This window comes from Pleurodeles waltl, chromosome 4_1, assembly GCF_031143425.1.
Source record: "Pleurodeles waltl isolate 20211129_DDA chromosome 4_1, aPleWal1.hap1.20221129, whole genome shotgun sequence".
NCBI lineage: Eukaryota > Metazoa > Chordata > Amphibia > Caudata > Salamandridae > Pleurodeles > Pleurodeles waltl.
This window is the reverse complement of record NC_090442.1, coordinates 721,935,500-721,948,787: the sequence shown is the minus strand read 5'-3', so window position 1 is coordinate 721,948,787 and position 13,288 is coordinate 721,935,500. Positions and strand designations below refer to the sequence as shown.

Genomic DNA, 13,288 nt, shown 5'->3' with positions numbered 1-13,288 from the left:
TTTTTTGGGGGGGGGCATTGAACTGTTGGCCATTTCTGCCCCCCTTGGGGGCAGATGGGCCTATTTTTGTTAGGCCCATTTGTCCCCAAGGGTGGATGAAGCCATTTAGACACCAGGGATAGTGTGTGTGTGTGTTAGTGGAGGAGGGGCAGCCCCTTGGGCAAGGGTCGCCCCCCTTTGGGGGCAGGTGTACCAAGGCCATTTCTGCCCCCCTTGGGGACAGATCAGCCTATTATTTTTAGGCTGATCTGCCCCCAATGGGGGCAGAAACCACTAGAACGCCACAGATTTTTTTTTTTATGTTTATTTATGTGGGGGGCGTCCCCTTGGGCAAGGGGCGTCCCCCCCCCAAGGGGGGCATTGAATTGTTAGCCATTTCTGCCCCCCTTGGGGGCAGATGGGCCTAACTTTTTTAGGCCCATCTGCCCCCCTTGGGGGCAGAACCCACATAGGCACCAGGGATAGTGTGTGTGTGGTTTTTTTTTGTTTGGGGGTGGGCCCTTGAGCAAGGGTCGCTCCCCCTGGGGACACACTACTAAAGATATTTTCTGCCCTCCTTGGGGCAGATAGGCCTATTGTTTAGTAGGCCCATCTGCCCCTATGGCAGAATCCACTTAGGCACCAATTTCTAAATGCTTGATGGTGGGATGTTTGTCAACTGATGAAGTATTTGCATTTGTGATATTTTTTTTTCCCTCCTTTTTGTTCTAGTTCAAAGCTTTTGCTTTCTTTGCTGTGGCTCCTTGCAGTTTTGGCGGTGGTTGACCTGTGGTTTGCATAGTTGCATGTTTTAGGTAAGAAAAAACAATTTACTCCAAAGGAGTATTGTTGCCATGCATGAATGACATGTTTGTAGGTGGTGTAATAAATGCAGGTTTGTGTGAAATTGTCCTTAGATTTGTGCACAATGATATTTGTGTTGTCTTATTTCTAATTTGCTTTTCTTTCTTTCTTTTTAGTGGGATATCATTGGTGATTGCTATGTCTGTGCAGAGTAGTTGCTGGCGATTCAAGCTTTTTCAGGCAAGTGAGCGGTATAGTTTTTGACTTTATAACTCTTACTAATAAAGCTACACTTTATCACTTATCTTACACAGTGCTGGTTGTTGGTAGTGCATTTGTCCAGTTAATTTTCGTAGGAAAGATAATGGCTAGCCGCAGGATGACCGCTCAGCAGGTGGTTGGTATGCTTTTTGAGTCATTGTCTGATCATGATTATGAGACGGACTCTGCATCTGAGGCAGAGGAGGAAGTGAGGGATTCTGGCAGTGAAGTTTCTGTCGGAGAGGAATCTTCTGATGAAGAAGCCACACTCAGTGCAGATGAAGGGCCTGTTTCAGAGGAGGACACTGGTGTGCCATTAGTGCAGCAACCTGGGGCTGAAAGGTTTCCCGTTAGAAGACCTGAACTCTGGGTTGCCCCAAACATGGAGCAGCCACAGTTGCCTGCCTTTACTGGTCTACCGGGGTGTAGAGTCAATACTGAGAACTTTCTGCCTGACAATTTCTTTGAGTTATTTGTGGATGATGTGTTTTTGGAAGAGATTGTTGAACAGACTAATTTGTATGCGGAGCAGTATTTGAGGGACAACGCTGCTAGACTTAGGCCATACTCTAGAGCTGCCCAGTGGATTCCCACAAATTTGGAGGAGATGAAAAGGTTTTTAGGTTTGACTCTTTTGATGGGGTTGATAAGGAAGCCATCACTGGCTTCTTATTGGTCTACTAGTCCCTTGATGGCAACAGCTGTATTTCCTGCAACAATGAGTTGTAATCGGTATTTGCTTCTTCTTAGGATGCTTCATTTTATTGACAATGCATTAGCCTTGCCACGAGATCACCCTGATTCTGACCGTCTTTTTAAGATTATGCCTGTCCTTGATCATTTTGTAGATCGGTTTTCAGAGGTCTATGTTCCAGGCAAAGAAATAGCTGTGGACGAGTCTTTGGTCCTCTTTAAGGGTCGTTTGGTTTTTAGGCAGTACATTCCTAGCAAGAGGGCACAATGTGGAATTAAATTGTATATGCTGTCTGAAAGTAGTACAGGATATGTGTATAATTTCCGTGTCTACACTGGTAGGGATTCCAGTATTGACCCCCCTGGTTGCCCTCCCACTTTTGGAGTTACTGAGAAAATTGTGTGGGAACTTGGTAGACGACTGTTCAACAAAGGTCACCATTTGTATGTAGATAACTTTTACACTGGAGTGCAGTTGTTCAAGGAATTGTTTAGAGTGGACACTGTTGCTTGTGGCACAATTTGTTGTAACCGGAAAGGCTATCCAAGGGAGCTTGTCTGTAAAAAACTTCAGAGGGGACAGTGCAGTGCCTTGCGGAATGATGAGCTGCTAGCTTTGAAGAATTAAGACAGGAGGGATGTCTACATGCTAAGTACCATCCATGATGAGAGTATTTCCCCCGTCATTGTTTGGGGCCAGGTTGCTGAAGTGCGCAAACCTGTGTGCATTTTAGATTATAATAAGCACATGGGAGGTGTAGATAGAGTTGATCAAAGGTTGCAACCTTATACTGCTATTCGTAAGTCTTACGTTTGGTATAAGAAGTTAGCAATTCACCTCTTCCACTTAGCAACTTTTAATGCTTTTATTGTGTTTAAGGATAGGTCTCCAGAGTCAAAGATGACATTTGTGAAATTTCAGGAGTCAGTGATAGAGAGCCTTATTGTGGTGGAACAGTCCAGAGTTCCTAGAGAAGCAGTGGTGGAGGATGTGGCTAGATTGAAAGATCGCCACTTTGCTGAGCACATTCCTCCCACACCCAAAAAAGGATTTCCAGCTAAGAAATGTAGAGTGTGTTTTTGAAGAGGTATCTGGAGGGAGACTCGAATGTACTGCCCAGATTGTCCTTTGAAGCCTGGGCTGTGTGTGGGTGGTTGTTTTAAGAATTACCACACCCAGAAGAATTACTGGGAACAACCATGAGTGTAAACTCATGTCTGTTTTGTATTGTCATGTGTTCAGTTTCATGGTTAGCATTTATGTCATGTACTTAGTTAGAGCTTTTGTGTTTGTAGTTTTGTAATTATTTCTAATTAGTTAGGGGTTTCTTTGTTTAAAAAAAACAAAAAGTGATGCCATTGTGTGTGGAGTGGGGCTTGGCTGAGGGAGTACATTTTGACTTGCTGTTGGCTACTGCAACACACTGCCAGCCAAACACCAGTCCACACACTCCCATCAGCTGGTGTGATTGTTGTATCAAGCATGTGGGCGTATGTAAGTGATGGGCCCTTGAGTGGAGCTGTCTGTTGATGTGAGTGTTGTAATGTGCTGGGCCCGTGGCTGGCGGCGTGAATGGTCTTGTGCATGTCATGTATGAAAGGTGTGTGAATGGACTGTAAAGCGGTTGATGCCTTGCCGTGGCTTTACAGCTCACGAGCTGTGAGTCATTGGTTCAGTTTTTTGGCCTTTCAGTTATTAACAGTACATTTCATTTTTGTGAAATCGCTTGTTAATAAAATTTGATCCACTGAACCATCACTCACCAGTATGTGTGGTAAAAATGACAAAACCTGCTCCGCTGTAACCAGGCGTCTCAGCACACCTGTGACACGCTAGGTGCCTCGGGTGGGACCACGATGATAAAGCATGCCACCAACTTGGTTGGTGGGTGAGGGGTCTTTTTCACATAACCTAAGTGTGTTTCTTTTCACAATTTTTATGTTTGGCACATCACAGACGTATGTGGACACATCAAAATGAGATATTACAAAACTACCTGTGTTTGTGGGGGGAGGGGACACCTATGTTTTTGGTCCTGGGTGAAGCCCTCATCTAGGGAAACCTACCAAACCCAGACATTTTTTTAAACTAGACACCCCAAGGAGTCCAGGGAGGTGTGGCTTGCGTAGATCCCCCAACATTTTCTTACCCAGACTCCCTTGCAAACCTCAAAATTTGCTTAAAAAAGCATATTTTCCTGACTTTCATTTGTACGATCACCGCTCCAGCACAAAATTCCTACTCCCAGCGTTCCCCTCAGTCTTCCAAGTAAAATTTCACCTCACTTGTGTGGGTCCCCAAAGCAGAGTCAGCCTAAAGATGTATAAAAGAAGAATATGGCCTTATCAACTCGCTGTGCTATCCCCTCTATCTCTACAAGTTTTTGGCCTTATTCTGTTGCAGGCACCTGGCCCACCCACACAAGTGAGGTATCATTTTTATCGGGAGACTTGGGGGAGCGCTGGGTGGAAGGAAATTTGTGGCTCCTCTCAGATTCCAGAACTTTCTGTCACCGAAATGTGTGGAAATGTGTTTTTTTAGCCAAATTTTGAGGTTAGCAAAGGATTCTGCGTAACAGAAGCTGGTCAGAGCCCCACAAGTCACCCCATCTTGGATTCCCCTAGGTCTCTAGTTTTCAAAAATGCACAGGTTTAGTAGGTTTCCCTAGGGGCCGGCTGAGCTAGAGGCTAAAATCTACAGGTAAGCACTTTGCCAAAAACACCTCTGTTTTCTGTCAAAAAATGGGATGTGTCCACGTTGTGTTTTGGGGCATTTCCTGGCGTGGGCGCTAGGCCTACCCACACAAGTGAGGTATCATTTTTATCTGGAGACTTGGGGGAACATAGAATAGCAAAAAAAGTGTTATTGCCCCTTGTGTTTCTCTACATTTTTTCCTTCCAAACATAAGAGAGTGCGTTAAAAAGACAACTATTTGAGAAATGCCTTGTAATTCACATGCTAATATGGGCACCCTGGAATTCAGAGATGTGCAAATAACCACTGCTCCTCAACACCTTATCTTGTGCCCATTTTGGAAATACAAAGGTTTTCTTGATAGCTATTTTTCACTCTTTATATTTCATCAAATGAATTGCTGTATACCCGGTATAGAATGAAAACCCACTGCAGGGTGCAGCTCATTTATTGGCTCTGGGTACCTAGGGTTCTTGATGAACCTACAAGCCCCATATATCCCCGCAACCAGAAGAGTCCAGCAGACGTAACGGTATATTGCTTTAAAAAATCTGACATTGCAGGAAAAAGTTACAGAGTAAAACGTAGAGAAGAATTGCTGTTTTTTTTTACCTCAATTTCAATATGTTTTTTTTTTCAGTTGTTATTTTCTGTAGGAAACCCTTGTAGGATCTACACAAATTACCCCTTGCTGAATTCAGAATGTTGTCTACTTTACAGAAATGTTTAGGATTCTGGGATCCAGCATTGGTTTCACACCCATTTCTGTCACTGACTGGAAGGAGGCTGAAAGCACAAAAAATCGTAAAAATGGTGTATGTCCCAGTAAAATGCCAAAATTGTGTTGAAAAATTTAGTTTTCTGATTCAAGTCTGCCTGTTCCTGAAAGCTGGGAAGCTGGTGATTTTATCACCACAAACCCTTGGTTGATGCTATGTTCAGGGAAAAAACCACAAGCCTTCTTCTGCAGCCCCTTTTTCCCAATATTTTGAAAAAAATGAAATTTTTATTGTATTTTGGCTAATTTCTTGGCCTCCTTCTGGGGAACCCACAAAGTCTGGGTACCTCTAGAATCCCTAGGATGTTGGAAAAAAGGATGCAAATTTGGCTTGGGTAGCTTATGTGAACAAAAAGTTATGAGGGCCTAAGCACGAACTGCCCCAAATAGCCAAAAAAAGGCTCGGCACAGGAGGGGGAAAAGGCCTATCAGCAAAGGGGCTATTTTACTTACAACTACTAACTCTTGCCATATCTTTTTACTCTTAGTTGGTATACCATTCACTAGAATCACAAGTCCCTCTTTAGAATCTCTTTCCACACCTTTAGTTTCAACAGTTTTCTTAAAATATGATGGCAAATAAACCACTCTACCTTTTAGACCCTTCTGGAGCTCAGTTGGAGTTAACTTTCCTGCCTTTGGCTCAATACAGACTATTGCTTGGAATGGATGTACAGACTGTATAAGTATTGACTCATAAGCATTCACGTCTTGCAGTTCTTGTCGTATAGAAACTAGTTCTAATTGTTACACACTGATCTAGCTGGCATTTTATTTTCCTCTAATTTATTATACAAGTACTTACATATAACTTGTAATTTGCAACAATCAAAGCATTCTTTTACAAATAAGTAAGCTGCAAAATCTCACCATTTATCACTGTTGTCTTTAGTTTTTGAAAACACAGTAACATAATTAGTTTGAGTTTTGTAGTGAGCGAATCTACAGCATATGCAAATACAGTCTGTTTTCTCTGAACAGACTGTTTTAAACTTTCTAATTTCTTCACGAAAGTTAACAACAGTAATAGATATCCCCGGTTTTGCTATACCTCCAGATTCCAACTGTAAATTTTCTGCACACTCCTCTTGAGGTCCAAAGAAACAGAAGTGCACATCATCACAAATCTTTTCTAACTCTGCCACTGTTCCATACAAAATAACTCTATTTGTTTTCCCTAAACACACTGCAGGAGTCTTCACATGGTAAAGTCTTCCAACTAGAGTACACATACGTGACTGGTGAACAGTTACCATTCTAAAATGATGGAAGGTGCTTTGGCACATTTTCATCGATAAATATGCTAGTGAATGTCCCTATAGATTTGTACATTTTCTTACTTTGCATGGAACTAGTCTTTGTACAATTTTCTGTTCAAGACTTTTACTTGAAACTTTCATAAAAAGTTCTGAGTATATCAATTGATTCCTGTCGAACAATATAAATACTGCTAAAATTCCACTTATACACTGGTGCCTGTGTACATACGTCTTCCCTGAAGCTCTTCAGCAATGATGTGTTCTACATTTCTAGGTACCATTACCTCTTTCTCAAAGGAGAACCATCTTTTATCTCATAACAGCATCCACATTTGTCAACTGCATGCACTAGTCTGTTCTCTTGCAAGTAGCTTTCTTCATTTAAGAAAGGCTCAGTCCTAGAAGTATGTATCCATTCCCCACTAAAAACTTTGCAAAAGTTGGTTCTGTTTATACATCTTTTCTTTGAGCTTTTTTTCCTCACACTCAACACTATTTTATCTACTGTTTTAATTCTATTCAAAATCAAGATAAATAACTTCCTCTTCAGAGCAAATGCCTTATCAGCTAGACTTTAATGTTCCTTTTGTCTGACAGCTTCTCTCCTTCTTTTATACTTCTTCATAATTCTGATTAGATTCTTGATTACTCTGCTACAGAACATTCTGACTCCTATTTCTTTGAACTGGATCTAACTTCTAGTTAAACTGCATGGTTCACTGTAGTTTTTTTTACTTGTGATACTATGTACCTTTACTCCCCTCTTACTTGATGTCACAGTTGGTTTTTTTTGTACTTTATTTTGCTGAGTTTCAAGTTGACCACATACTATTTTAAGAACTGTCTGTTCTCTTACCAGCAGCTTCTGTTTCTTTCTATATTTTTTGCCATCTAGCCCCTTTTGTTTTTCAGTTCTGAGGAGGTAGTATTCTTGTTTATGTTTCTTTCTTCTCTGACGTTTTAATGGCATGGTAACAGTGTGCACTCAAGAAGAAATTGATACCTGTAAATAAAGAACAATACATTTCAATTATATATTTAGAGCATTATTATTCTATTAAGTATGAACTTTTCTTTTCTATCTGTGTTTCCTGAGTAGTAACTTTCAGAGAGCAAGCTCAGAAATGGAGTGATAAAGCACACAGGACCTCAATGCACCATGCTTAATAGGATGCCTACAACATCACACAGGGCTAGTATTTGAATTTAACTAAAAGATTAATAGTTTAGAAAGGGTTTTACAGGTCAATTTCAGTTACCAGTGACAAACCACAGAGAAACAATACACTAATAGACCTCATCCATGTTTGAAGCAGTATTTCTCTGCATATGTGACTAGATAGTGTGAGTACTTTTGAGCAAATGCAGTTGAATAGCACTATGAGATATTTTATGTATGTGACAGTATGTCTCTGTCTGTTTTAGTACCTATGTGACTCTCCTCATCTGTATGTAAGTGGGTGATTACATACACCAGTACGTCTGTTAGAGAATTCAGGGCTATGTGAATATGTCTCCAATTTCTTTTGATATTTATGCATAGGTAAATGCTTTCTGACTATGTAACTTAATGTAAATGTGTCTCCGTTTCTCTGTCATTGCCTGATGCATTCTGGGAACATGAACGTCAGTTCTATAGTCAATACCATACTTTATCTAGTGCTCAGTTTAGTGGTCTGAAACCACTGAACTAAGCTTCTGAAACTGAAAAGGATATTTCTTAATCACTGAAGCACAATCCACCATGCTTAATGGCATGTGTACAACATATTTAAGAGGTTAAATATTTGCATTTAGATGTGAGTTGGGAGATCAGAAAGCAATTTAATTTCATAGGCCAGTTTAATTGATCAGTGACACAGTACAGAGAAACTCTACACTTACAGGCCTCATGCATGGTTGAAACAGTATTTCTCTGGATACATATATAGATTGTGTGAGTACTTGGTTGTAATTGTCAGCCATTACAGGTGTCTATGTCTAGAAGCACTATGAGATATTTTAGTATATCTGCCACTATGTGAGTGCCTTTTTATTACATATGTGACTCTCTAAATCTCTATGTAAGTGGGGAAGATTTACCTCAGTGCCTTTGTTAGGGAATACAGTGCTATGTGACATATGTACAACATATCACACAAGTGACATATTTGTAATTAAATGTGAGTTTGAGAGTTCACAAAAGGAGTTTCAAAGGCCAGTTTCAGTGACCAGTGACAGAGCACAGAGAAACTGTATACTCATGGGCCTCATGTATGATTGAAGCACTGTTTCGCTCCATACATAAGTAGATCAGGTGACTACTTGGCTATATTTCTTAGTGAATGCAGCTGCCTATCTCTAGTAGTGCTATAATATATTTTAGCACATCTGCCGGTATGTGACTGCCTGCTTTAGTACCTGTATGACTCTCTCAATCTCTATGTAAGTGGCTGACCATATATGTTAGTATCTCTCATGGGGAATACAGCGCTTTGAGAGTGTGTGTGCAATTTCCTTTGATATTGCTAGATATGCAAATGCTTTCTGAATATGTCAGTAAATTTAGAAGTGTCTGTGTTTCACTCTTACTGGCTGGGACATAGCAACCATGCTTTCAAATCATGAATGTCAGCTCCTTTGTGATCGGCATAGTCTATGTAATGCTTAGCTTAGGGGTTTGAAAGTGCTCAAATAAGGCTGTATAACTGAAAAGTATGTTTCTCAATCACTGAACCACAATGCCCCACAGATAATGGCATACCTTCAACCTATTATGAAGGTCACATATTTGCACATAAATGTAAGATTAACAGTTCAGAAAGGGGGTTTACATGTCAATTTCAGTGCAGTGACTACTGATACAGCACAGAGAAACGCTATACTGATAGCCCACATGCATAATTAAAGCAGTATTTCTCTGCATACATGAGCAGTTCAGGTGACAACGTGGCTATATTTCTGAGCGAATGGAGGTGTCTACCTCTAAAAGTGCTGTGAGATATTTTAGTACATCTGCCAATATATGACTGCCTCTTTTAGTACCTCTATGACTCTGTGAAACTCTTTGTAACTGGCTGAAGATATACTTCAGTGCCTCTGTTAGAGAATTCATGGCTATATGAGTGTGTTTCTAATTGTCTTTGATATTGCTGCATATGTAAATGTTTTCTGAGTATGTCACTGGATTTAGAAGTGTCTCTATTTCTCTTTCACTGGCTGAGGCACACCATGCATGCGTTGGAAACATGAATGTCATTCCTGTGGTTATTACCATACTCTGTCTAGTGCTCAGCTTAGTGATCCTAAAATGCTCAACTAATCTTGTAAAACTGAAAAGTGTGTTTCTCAATCACTTAACCACAATGAAACATGGTTAATGGCATACTTTCAATTTATTATAGAGGTGACATATTTACATTTAAATATGACTTTAAGAGTTCAGAAAGGGTCTACCTCTAGAAGTGCTATGAGATATTTTACGACATCTGCCGGTACGTGACTGCCTGTTTTAGTATTTTTGCGAGTCTCTGAATCTTTACGTTAGTGGCTGATCATATATGTCAGTACCTCTGTTTGAGAATACACAGCTATGTTAGCGTGTCACAAACTGCCTTGCATATTACTGCACATATAAATGCTTTGTGAGTATCTTAGTGAATATAGAAGTGTCTCTGCTTCTGTGTAAGTGGCTGAGACAATCATGCATGCTTTGGAAAAATGAGCGTCAGTTCCTTGGTGAGTGGCATACTTTATATAGTGATTGGCTTAAGAGTATGAATGTGGTCACCTAAGCTCCTAAATCAAAAAAGTATGTTTCTTAATAACTTAAATTGCAGCATGCTTGATGGTAAATCTACAGCGTTTTAGAGAGGTAACATATTTGCACTAAAATGATTTTGAGACGACAAAGGAATTTTACAGGCCAATATCACTGACAAGTGACAAAGCATACACAAGCTCTGCACTAGTACGCCTCACCCATTATTAAAGTAGTAGTTCTCTGGATACATGAAAACATGGTGTCACTATTTACCTATGTATCGGACTGAATGTACATATCCACCGGTACTACCACCAGAACATATTTTAGTGCATATGGTAGAATTTCAGTGTCTGTTTTAGTACCTGTATTGCTCGAATCTAAAGGAATACTTCTGTACCTATGTCAATGAATACATGGGTATGTGAATGTGTGTACAATTGCCTTTAATAACACTGCATTCATAAGTACTTTCTGAGTATGAGAATGTATTTAGCACTCTTTCTGTTGCTCTGTTACTGAGTGAGACACAAGATACATGCTTTGGAAACATGACTAAAAGTTCCTTGGTGAGTGGCATATTATATGTAGGGTTTAGGATATTATATTATATATTTCTATGTATTCAGGGATTTTTCGAGCTACTTTCAGTGGCCAGTGATAGTAACATTAAAGTGGGTTCCTTGGTGAACGGTATACTGTATTTAGAGTCACAAACCACACACAGGCACTGCGTTATTAGGCGTCAGCCATGATTAAACCAGTGTTTTTCTGGACACATTAAAATATTGTGTCACTGCTCCTCTATAAATATGAGTGTATGTTGGTGTGCATTTGTACTAGTGACAGATTATCTCTGAAAACAATAGAATAGATTAACACATCTATTTCATACTTCACAAAGAGGTTATAGATTGCATGAGAACCTGTCAGTGTAAGACCAGAAATACCATCTGTACTACCAGACCTGAGCCATGTTTTAACACAAGATCTTTAACTACACCTAGTAGTCTACTGTTGCAGATCTGACCCACTATTATTTCAAAGAACATATATCACTATCCAACCACTTAGAAACCTACTCTATAATTGACCAACATGTATCCTACCACACGTCTAATACATTCATGTGACTTTGACACAATAATGCTTCAGATGCACCTGTGGTATTTCTTTTTCATTTTCAGTTTTCTTTGTAAGCAACACATCATACATAGACTTATACAACTTCCGTTTCTTGCAATACATTGTGAAGGTTGACTTTAACACTTAGAGGGTCATTATGACACCATCCGCCGAAGTCCAGATGGTCACGTTGTCGCCAATGCAGCTGCCTCTCCGTAGGCTACACTACGAGTTTCCCACTGGGTCAGCGGGAAGAAACAGAAAGCCGTATTTATACTTTTTTTAGCGCCGCATTTGCGCCGCTTTTTGACGCAAAACGGCGCAAACCTACAAAATACAATGGCATTTTGCAAGTTTGCGCCGTTTTTGCGTCAAAAAACGACGCAAATGCGGCGCAAAAAAAGTATAAATACGGGCCAGAGTTTCTGCCCACTGACCCAATGGGAAACAGCCTACAGCATTGTCTCCTGCTCATAATCGAGCCGAACGCAATGCTGTAGTGCATAGGATGCACAAGCACCTGTCGTGAAGCAGACAGTGAACAGTGCAACAGGGCTAGCCAAGGGGGGCAGCACTGCCCAAGCCCAGTGCATGGGCAGTGCAGAGGCCCCCCTGCATTCTTTCTCTGCCAGCCATTTCATGCCGGTGCCATAAAACTGCTAGCAGAGCGGAGAGCCGTAATCCCCCAGCAGTGCTTCCCTGGTGGATTAGGACCGCCAGCACCTCCAGTCCGTCCAGTGGCGGTAGAGTGGCAGTGCTGGTGATCTCACCATGGCACTTCTGCTGCGGTCATAATGTGGCAGTGGGACCGCTGCCAAAACAAATAGACCGCAAAGGTCATAATGACCGCCAAAGTACACACTGTCTTTCTAGGAATTAGAGCATGCAACAAAATATAATATTTAGTACACACAGTTTATTGACATTGTATGATAAACCAACTTGTCACATAGCTACTCTTTACCTCACACAAACTGCATGTTTCTTACCTATTAATAAATATATAATACTATTAAGACTACTCTTAACCCCTTCGCTGCCAGGCCTTTTCCCCCTCCTGTGCCGGGCCTTTTTTTGCCTATTTGGGGCAGTTCGCGCTTAGGCCCTCATAACTTTTTGTCCACATAAGCTAACCAAGCCAAATTTGCGTCCTTTTTTTCCAACATCCTAGGGATTCTAGAGGTACCCAGACTTTGTGGGTTCCCTTGAAGGAGGCCAAGAAATTGGCCAAAATACAGTGAAAATTTCGTTTTTTTCAAAAAAATTGGAAAAAGTGGCTGCAGAAGAAGGCTTGTGGTTTTTCCCCTGAAAATGGCATCAACAAAGGGTTTGCGGTGCTAAACTCAGCAGCTTCCCAGCTTTCAGGAACAGGCAGACTTGAATCAGAAAACCCAATTTTTCAACACAATTTTGGCATTTTACTGGGGCATACCCCATTTGTGCAATTTTTTGTGCTTTCAGCCTCCTTCCAGTCAGTGACAGGAATGGTCATGAAACCAATGCTGGATCCCAGAAACCTAAACATTTCTGAAAAGTAGACAAAATTCTGAATTCAGCAAGGGGTCATTTGTGTAGATCCTACAAGGGTTTCCTACAGAAAATAACAGCTGAAAAAGAAAAATATTGAAATTGAGGTGAAAAAATCATCAATTTTTCTCTACGTTTTACTCTGTAACTTTTCCCTGCAATGTCAGATTATCGAAAGCAATATACCGTTACGTCTGCTGGACTCCCCTGGTTGCGGGGATATATAGGGTTTGTAGGTTCATCAAGAACCCGAGGAACCCAGAGCCAATAAATGAGCTGCACCCTGCAGTGCGTTTTCATTCTATACCGGGTATACAGCAATTCATTTGCTGAAATATAAGGAGTAAAAAATTGCTATCAAGAAAACCTTTGCATTTCCAAAAAGGGCACAAGATAAGGTGTTGAGGAGCAGTGGTTATTTGCAC

At 40.8% G+C, this 13,288-nt stretch overlaps 1 long non-coding RNA gene across 1 annotated transcript in view; it reads right to left on the bottom strand.

Moving 5' to 3' along the window:
- LOC138288569 (uncharacterized) overlaps window positions 1-7,469 on the bottom strand; it is a 42,670-nt gene extending 35,201 nt beyond the window's left edge. Inside the window, exon 1 of the long non-coding RNA XR_011202464.1 lies at window positions 7,326-7,469. This is a non-coding gene — a long non-coding RNA (uncharacterized lncRNA). The remainder of the gene's footprint in view (window positions 1-7,325) is intronic.
- Window positions 7,470-13,288: the final 5,819 nt, after the last annotated feature.